This window comes from Castor canadensis, chromosome 1 (genome assembly GCF_047511655.1).
Source record: "Castor canadensis chromosome 1, mCasCan1.hap1v2, whole genome shotgun sequence".
NCBI lineage: Eukaryota > Metazoa > Chordata > Mammalia > Rodentia > Castoridae > Castor > Castor canadensis.
The window spans coordinates 142,541,663-142,551,541 of NC_133386.1; the positions used below are offsets into that span (position 1 = coordinate 142,541,663).

At 37.2% G+C, this 9,879-nt stretch overlaps 1 pseudogene; it reads left to right on the forward strand.

Annotated features, from left to right (window-relative positions):
* The first annotated feature begins 8,075 nt into the window (after positions 1-8,075).
* Positions 8,076-9,039, forward strand: LOC109675877 (olfactory receptor 52D1-like; annotated as a pseudogene).
* The last annotated feature ends 840 nt before the right edge of the window (positions 9,040-9,879 follow it).

Consider the following 9,879-nt stretch of genomic DNA (forward strand, 5'->3'; position numbering starts at 1 on the left):
TATGCAAATGTAATAATATAATAATTTCATTTCCCAATTTATTTTGTGTGTCTAGTATATTTCAAACTCCATGTTAGAGGCTGCAGAGTAAAATTATAAATAAAACATGGTTCCTGCCATTCAGTTGTTTATTGTTTAGTTAAGGATATAAATTAAACAAACTAACATGCAATTACTGTGAGTACACTGTGAACACAAGGCAGGTTGTGAGCAATTATACATAAGTTTAATGTTCAGAAAAATCCTATAAAAATATTTCTTTATGGCTCATGCAGTTCATATTTTGAAACTGAACAGAGAATTTAGCATTTACTCTTGATGAATAAAACTAAGAAGTAAATAAGCTGTATATATATATATATTATTACATAAATTTTAGAATAATATATTTAAGTAACATTGCAAAAAGACCTCTGAGGTAGATAGATCAGATAATGCTGTCTCTTTTCACAGGTAAAGAAATTAATACTGAGAGATTAATTCCACTTACACAGAATCTCACCTCATTTATGCTTTCTCCTATGGGGTGATTATCGGGCCACAAGAAGAGAAACATTTTCTGATGTGATACTCAGATTTGAGAAAAATCAGTATAGTTCATGTTTATTCATTAATTTACTCATTATTTACTTCTCAGTTATTTACTCATTACTATTTGTTAACCTACTTTTTCACTTATTCTTTCATTAATGCTGTAGCACCATCTGATGCTATTTAAATGAAGGACACATGGTGACTCTAATATGAATGTAGGGAGTAGAATAGACAAGATTGCTGCCTTAGAGAGCTCCAATTCCAACAGGAAAAACAGATAGACATGAAAAATGAGGAAGGAGCTCAGGAAACTTAAGTTGTTGAGTTCAATGGAGGTGAAACCAAATGCCTATATACCTCTGATCTCCCATGTGAAAAAAACCCCAAATCCTAAGACTCCGAAAGTGTAACTCTATTTAAATACCAAAGTTTTCAAACCACAAACTTCACAATGTTTCAAACATCATGGTGGCAAAGACCCTAATTTAAAACTGTCTTCACTAAAAACTTTCTGCTGCATAATAAGATCAGTTGCACTATCTTTCCTGATGTAACAGAAGATGACAGAGTGCAGGAGTGGCGCAGCTGACACTAGTGACCTTTCTGTTCCTCAGCATTTTCCCAGGAGTACACCAAACAAAAATAAAGACCAGACAAAGAAGAAAGAAGTGAAGAGCAGAGTGAGAGAGACTACAACAGAAGGGCAGAAGAAAAGGGTCAGAAAGAAAAGGATTGAAAAAATTGCAGAGACTAATATGAAGATGGGGAGGGGAAGTTGAGGAAAGGAGAAAGCAAGATCACAGAAGGAATTGCAGGCAGAAAGCTACATGACGGTGACCTTAGCCTACTCCACACCTTTCTGGGGAATGAGTTGTGCTTGTCCAGGCCAGGCTCAGGCCACACTCTTGCCACATTTTTCTGGAGTCACCTCTTAACCTCCGAGTAGTGAAAAGTCTATTGCAAGCCCTTATATTCCCTGCTGGGAATAGGCTTCTTACACAGGATCACAGTGTCTGCCCCTTATCTTCTTTTCCTTTGGGTAGTTTAGAAATCTGTGCAAAGGATAAGGTAGCACCCCTCTCCTCACAGCCATTCAGGACTTACCTATGTCCACTCCATGTCCTCATGGCTCCTGAGGTCCTGTAAGAGATATGTTCTGTAGATTCTCTGTCAAATGAAGTTTGAATACTAAAAGTTCTAATGATAATAAATGATAAACCAAGACTTAACTCATCCTTTCTCATCTGCAACCTCAAGCCCAGTTCCCACTCCAGTGTCATTTTCCCAAGGGATTTTCAGAAAGTAGACTATAGAGCTGGCTAACAGCATAGATAACAGAAATATAATATCATCAATGATACTCTGTGCTCCCCAAATGGCATCGCAAGCTTTATAAACCTTGCTTCTGTCATTCCTAGCAACCAAATTCATAGAGAGGGAATTTCATCTCATACTCTAGATGAGAAAATTAAGTGCTCAGTAGATTGAAGTACACTTAAAATTATAACACTACTAACAGGCAAACCTGCATTCAAACACAGACCATCCATTTATCCACTTAACATTTTCAGAACATATAATAAAGTTGAGCATGATGGTATACACCTATTATTCTAGCACTTGGGAGGCTGAGGCAGGTTATGAGTTTGAGGCCAGACTGTGCTGCATAGTGAGCTTGAGGCCAGCTTGAGTCACATAGTTGAACACACACACACACACACAACTGTGATGAATATCTTAATCCAGACAATTTTTTGGTACATGTTAATGGGCTTCATCATGTGTGTGTCAGGTAGTAAAGCACCTGCCTAGCAAGCACTGAGTTAAACCCTGATACAACAAAGAAATTATTTATGACTAGCATGCATATATTTCAACATGTGCATACAGTGTGAAATAATCAATTCCGGCCACAAACATTCGGGTTGACCATTTTTTAGTTTCTACATATAAGAGAGAGCATGTGATATTTATCTTCCTGTGCCTGGTTTATATCATTTAATGTACTCTAGTTCCAACCATTTTGCTGATGATGACAAAATCTCATTCTTCTTTATGGGTGAATAATACTCTACTATGTTTATTTGCTATATTTCTTTTATCCATTGATGAGCACCTAGGCCGATTCCATGTCTTAGTTATTATGAGCAGTAAAACACAATAAACGTAGTATACTGATTTTATTCCCTTTGGATATATACCCATAAGTCAGGGAGCTGGAACTTTTCAGGTTTTGAAGAACCTCCATACATTTCTGCATAATAACTCTACTAATTTCATTCTCACAAAAAGTGTATGAGAATCCCTCTTTCCCTATATTCTCACTAATATTTGTGATTATAGATTTCTTAAATAATATTCAATCTAACTAAGATGAGATAGTATCATCAAAATCACTACCTAACACAAGAACACAAAGATTGACACCATAGTTTTATTTTTAAAGTTTTATAATTTCCACATTTCAGGGATGGTGGTGTGGCTCAAGTGGTAAGGGTTCCTGCCTAACAAGTGTGAGACTGAGTTCAAACCCCAGTGCTGTGAAGGAAGGAAGGAAGGAAGGAGGGAGGGAGGGAGGGAGGGATACAAGGAAGAAAGAAAGAAAGGAAAAAGAAAAGTAAAATTTCATATCCCTATTTAGGTCTTTGATCTGTTTTGAATCAATTTTTTTGGCAATACTAGGGTTTGACCTCAGAGCTTCATGCTTGTGAGAGAGGCAATCTACCATTTGAGCCATGCCTCCAGACTTTTTTATTTTAGAGATAGGATCTCAAACCATTCTCTTATTTTGGGCTTCCCAACATAGCTGTAATTCAGGCATGTGCCATCATGCCCAGATTTTTTTCATTGAGTTTGGATCTCACAAACTTTTTTGCACAGGCTGTTCTGGAACTGTGATCCTCCCTATCTCAACCTCCCACATGACTTGGGATGACAGGCGTTCACCATGGAGCCTAACTGTTAATTGAGATGGGTCTTGTGAACTCCCTGCCTTGCCTGGCCTAGAACAGCAGTCATCCTGATCTCAGCCTCTCAAGTAAGTAGGATTACAAGTGTGAGATACTGGAGTCTGGCTTGAGTTAATTTTTGTATGTAGTTTAAGGGAGGAGAACATCTTCATTCTTTGGCATGTTCATATCTAATTATCTTGGCAACATTTGTTAGAATATAATCTTTTCCCAACTGAACAGTCATTGCTATAATTGGTAAAACAATTTTTAGATCAAAACCTAGTCAGTCACTTATCTTATATGATCTTAAGACACAACATAAATCTCATGTTCTTCATCTTTAAAGCAGAGACGATAATATCTTACACTCTTACTCGTTTGGTGGTTGTAACAAAGAGACTGTTAGCTTGACAAATGACAAGAATGCCATAAATTTGCCTTGAATTCCTTGATTATTTTTAGAAACAGGCGAACACAGACAGGGTAGAAATCTGGAACATTGACTCCAGTCAGTAATAGGGATGAAAAGAGTATTCTTGTATGGATTCTGGGGGTCAGAAAGATTCTTCTGAGTTCACTGAGAAAGGACAGACAAAGGGCCACTCTGTTCTGTCCATACTTCCTCATTAACAGCCCTTAACACTGTCAGCTACCTTCTCTTAGTCATGATTTCCAAGCAATTGCCATAACTTCTAACATCTCTTCAATTTCTTTTGTCACTTCATTGGTACTCTCTGTGTAATCTCAGGCCTTTATCATCGAATTTACCAAACAAACTCTGAACTTATCCCTGCAGTAAATCTTCTAGCACTTAACCATCCCTTCCCTCTATTACCAGAGTGGTTTTAAACAGGCTGTAACTTCTTTCTCAACCTTTTTAAGGGGAACAGATTGGTCTTTGGTTAAAATATTAACAACTACTAAGGCATGCATAGGAAAGAGTTCATCTACTGCAGTCACCATACACACACCCACACACACACTCATGATCCATTCACATACAGTTATTGCCTTTTCTTGTTTCTCTCCCATTCCATAGTGGATGGAGGCAGGATGGTAAAATTGGACCAGTCTGAATACCAAATGAGCTAATGTGAAGGAGGAAAAAAACATAATGTCAGGTAAACCATTCCAGCAGAAAGAGATACGTTTTTATGCACCTGTTTTATTTTGATTATGATTGTAAACATACCTATGAAAATCTGTCATCTGAGAAAACAAATTTCAGTTTTATGTTTCTAGTATTCTATGGTGCATCACTTCTCTCAGGCAACAAGGGATGATTTCAATTACTGATTTAGAGCAAGCTACTTCAATTATTCATTGAATCATCACACACCTGTCAAGGACACAGTTCCCCTGTCTTATACACCTTTATGAACAATGGGTTAATTTGGAGCAGAGTATTTTGACAGTGTTTGGAAGTTCTGAAACCAAACGCATCAGTAGCGTTAGAGGCAGGAGGCTATATAGTCAAGAAACTATTTTATCCTTTATTGCAGCAGTTGATTCTATAGAAGGACTTTGTGATGTGCTGTGTTTTTGTTGCCCTTCATTCAAATCAGCTTTATCACATACACCAAAATACACTGTTTTCTGAAGCCCATCCTTCAAAGTCTATGTCTGTGGACATCCTAATTTAAGGTTCTAATAACCAGAAGTTCCTCTCTTAATGAAGAAGCTAATTACATCAGTTACTGACTGCATTATGATGATGTTATCTACCTTGCAATCATTTTCTACTCTCTGCTATGGAAATAAATCAAGGTTCTCAGAGCTTAACATTTATCTAAATTAAAAACAACTAAGAGTTCATTTGCCACAATTCATTAATAAAGATTTTTAGATACAGAAACATATCAAAAGAAAATTTCAAATCTCTTTAAGGAACGCATTCCCCACCTAAAAATCAGGTTTATGATTATGAATTTATGGACTTCTCAGTGCTACATATGGCTGTATTAATATGGTGACAGGGACATGGGGCAGTCTGGCAAGAGAATCTGGCTGGGTCTGCTTCATGGGCTTGAAAAGCACAGCAACACAGAATCCAAACCCAGAGGGACCCTGTGCTTGGGTCAATGCTTTGCTACCATGTTCTTGAAAACCTTAATTTTTAAAGTGTATTTTGTAAAATAAAGACTAGTGGATAATGGAGCACATCCCCATGGTCATTCCTTTTATCACATAGTATTAGGGAGGCCCTGTATACATAGAAGATCATGACCCCAAATGTATAGGAATTCAGTAACATACATAATATTAAAGAAAAAAGGAGATGGAAAGAGGAAACAAAGTAAGAGAAGAGAAAATAAGCATAAAATTCACTAGGCATTTGTTGGAGTCAGCAGTGGGACCGTGCCTGTATGAGTTGGTATCTGTCCTTGTGAGAAAGTTCTAAGGAACTGAGGCAAAGGCCTCAGAAACAGATGTCCAGAAAAACAGCAGTGCTCAAGGTTCCCCAGATGGCTTCATGTCCTTCAGATGTAAATAAGAAGGTTATGCTGACAATACCACCACTTGAAAACACCAAGTTTGAATCAGGAAGCCTGAGACCTAATTTCAATTCAAACAGTAAGAAGCTTTGGGATTTGCACTATATCAGTTCACTTTTCTGAACTTGGACTTATCATTGGTAAGACAGAGGTGAGAACAATTATTATAATCTGTATCACAGCAATATTCTATTTTGAAGGATAGAGCTTATAAAAATGGGGAGGGCAATACTGCTTTTGTAACTTTTAAACTAATATACTTAACTCTCTCCTCAACCACAAAAATTATGTGAGATAAGTAGGATAAGTGCTGCCATTTTCAATTTAAGAAAGAGAAACTGAATCTCAAAAGGGCTCTTGGATTTATCAAATGCCAGATAAGGAGGATATAAAGAAGCTGAAACTGGGATTCCAGAGTCATTGCTCTTTAGAAATCAAGACTATCAGAGAAGTTAGGGCTTGATTATGGTCACATGAGAATCTTGTGTCTCAACCAAGGTTCAGATTTCTTGATATCCAACAAAGAATATTACATATTATTAAATACCCAATATGTCATTGAAGGATGATGGACATTATACAGGATATCCATTACCAACAGAAAATAATTCAGTGTTCCAGGATATTTTTACTGATAGCAACATTAGGATCCTCCTCTCTCTCCCTACATCCATTTTGATGGGTTTCATCATATGTGTGTCAGGTGGGAAAGCACTTGCCTAGCAAGAATGAGACGCTAAGTTCAAAACTTACTAATACAAAAAATTATACTTGACAAGCATGTATTAAATGTACATGTAAATGAGGTTCACTAGAATACTTCAACAATTGTACACTGTGTGCACTAATCAATTCCAGCCTCTACATACAGGTTAATCATTTTGGAGCTTCTACATTAAGAGAAAGCATATGATACTTGTCTTTCTGTGTCTGACTTATTTCATTTAATGGCCTCTAGTTCCATCCATTTTGCTGCTAATGACAAGATTTCTTTCTCTTAATAGCTGAAAAAATACGCTATCCTACATCTGACTCTATCAGCATTGGCATTTTGATCTCATTTTCACATTCAGACATTGCACTGGTGGGCTTGCAGGATAATAAATTGACTATGCAGTACTTGAGAGACTGTCTCCACAGCCAATATGTCTGACACATTTCATGCCCTATTCTGCAGTAACCAAAAAGTGTGCCCAAATTATTATGGAAATTCAATTATGAGGCTTGAATATACTTATGCTTGCATAACACTTTATGTATACTCAGGTTGTCTAGCACATTACCTATGATATTTCCTAAAAACCTGTTTGGTTTATAACTAGGTAAATACTTTACAAATTGGAATGAAGTGAAAGAAGCACAGACAGCACTAAGTCAAAAAGTCAATGACATTTACTAAGAATTGTCAGAAATGATTCTTTTAGTGAACATTGACCAAAATGTGTGGGTATGAACAGTATCATGAACGAATTGGAGGATATGATGGTATGAAGACAACCTTAGTTCAGTAGGAATTTGCAAAGCCCTAGATGAAATAATTTAAAAAGATGACTAAACACTAAATTAGAAAGGGAAGACTTCTGAGGAAAAGAGAAACTCACACTAATGTTAAAAAAAAAATTCTAGCAAAGGAGTCTGCAAAGAAACAAGTTTCCTTGGGTATTATAGAATGGCAGAATCTACAATCAAAAGCAAGAAATTTCTCTAGATGGTGTAGACAAAAAAACACTTGCATAGCACGTGCAAGGTATTGGTTTCAAACCCAGCAGCAAGACAAACAAAAAATTCAAGTGAATTACATAAAGGAAGATGTGGTAAGAGATAAACAGGAATGGTTAGATTGGGCAAATGAATAAATACTTAGCTTGGAGATTTGGATATAGACTCAAAAAGTCATTGTTGAATAATATGAGAAATAGAAGAGAAAAATATGGTTTATATGTGTAGTGTCTTCTCACATGTTTGACCTACTTAATGGCAACATATTTTTTGTCAATTTAACAATATTGTTTCATAGAATGGCCATCATTTTATGCGAATCAGCCACATACTTGATACACCAGGCAGCATAGTTTCACCCCTTAGAGACCTTCATTTGCCAAGAAGGATGTCAGCTCCCAACAGCAATGACAACAGCCTTCCAGTTGCTCTCTTACTGACAGGGATCCCAGGGATGGAATCTTTCTACATCTGGATTTCTATCCCATTTTGTGCCATGTATCTGGTAGCACTGGTAGGTAATGCTGCCTACCAGTGATTGGGAAGACAATTCTCTTCATGCACCCATGTACCTCTTCCTTTGCCTTCTCTCACAGACTGACCTTGTTCTCAGTTCTACCACTGTGCTCAGGACACTGGCCATTTTGTGGCTGCATGCTAATGAGATTTCTTTTGGTGGGTGCCTGGCTCAGATGTTTTTTATCCATGCTATCTTTACTCTGGAGTCCTCAGTCCTTCTTACCATGGCCTTTAACCAGTACATGGCTATCTGCAAACCACTGAGATACACAGTTATCCTCAACCACACTGTCATAGGCCAGATTGGGTGTGTTGGAATATTCTCTAGTATAGATTTTGTCTCTCCCTTAATCTTCTTGCTGAGACGACTGCGCTACTGTGGTTACCATGTCATAGCTCACACATACTGTGAGCACCTGGGCATTGCTCGACTGGCCTGTGCCAACATCACTGTCAATATAATCTATGGGCTGACCATGGCCCTTCTGGCTGTGGGTCTAGATTCCATCCTCATTGTTATCTCCTATGGCTTTATCCTCCATGCTGTTTTTCTACTACAATCCCAAGATGCCCAGCACAAGGCACTGAGAACCTGTGGCTCCCACATTGGTGTCATCCTTGTTTCCTGTATCCCTGCCTTCTTCTCCTTCCTCACCCACCACTTTGGTCACAACCGAGTTCCCAAGCATGTGCACATCTTCCTGGCTAACCTGTAGGTGCTGGTGCCTCCTGTTCTCAATCCTATTATCTATGGAGCTAGAACCAAGGAAATTAGGAGTTGACTTCTAAGACTACTTCATTTGGTGAAGGACTCAGTATAAGATCTGAGCAGAAGTTGGAGAGAATAAAAACTCATGACAGTTATCTAGATAAATTTACATAGGTAGAGTCTTATGATGTGAGAAGGATGGCATGATATGGGAAGAAATGCTGGAAGGAACAGCAACAGTCAGATGAATTGGATTTGTTAAGAATCACCTTAACACACTCCTTGGACTCTTCTGGATTACCAAGAGAGGAGATTACATTTTTTGTATGTCATCTCAGAAAAACCTATTATTTGACCAAAAAAAAAAAAAAATGGTGATCCTGGTCTGGAGAGGAAACTGCATCTCATGGCTGGAATATTTTTATTAGAACACCAAGTGAAAATGAAAGAAATCAAACAGAAGTAATTTTCTATTTTGAAGCCTGTTGCCAAATCTTTCTCTGCCTAACAAGGTTGACTGTAAAGTGGAGGTAATGGTAATATCTAGCCTTTGAGAATGAGGTAAAGGTGAAATAAATTACTGCATACATGCAGAAAACTTAGTGACGTACCTGAAGTGTAAAATTCTCAATAAATAAATATAAATTATATAATTTATGTTACCTCTCATAACCTGATTAGTCCATTATTATAACTTATCTAAGACTCCTTTTATATAATCTCACATCACAGACTAGTTGTACCTACATTATATTAAATATTATGTGTTGCTATATAAAATTTGACTCTATAAAAATTAACCAATGTTTGGGATGACTAGTGCTTTGTTAAATCATATTTTATCCCAATACTTTCCATTCCTCAACCTTTGGGTTTAATTTCTTCTAACAACAAATGTATCCCTTAGTAAGTATTTAGGGAAGCTTATTTAGATTCTAATTGCCTTGATTAG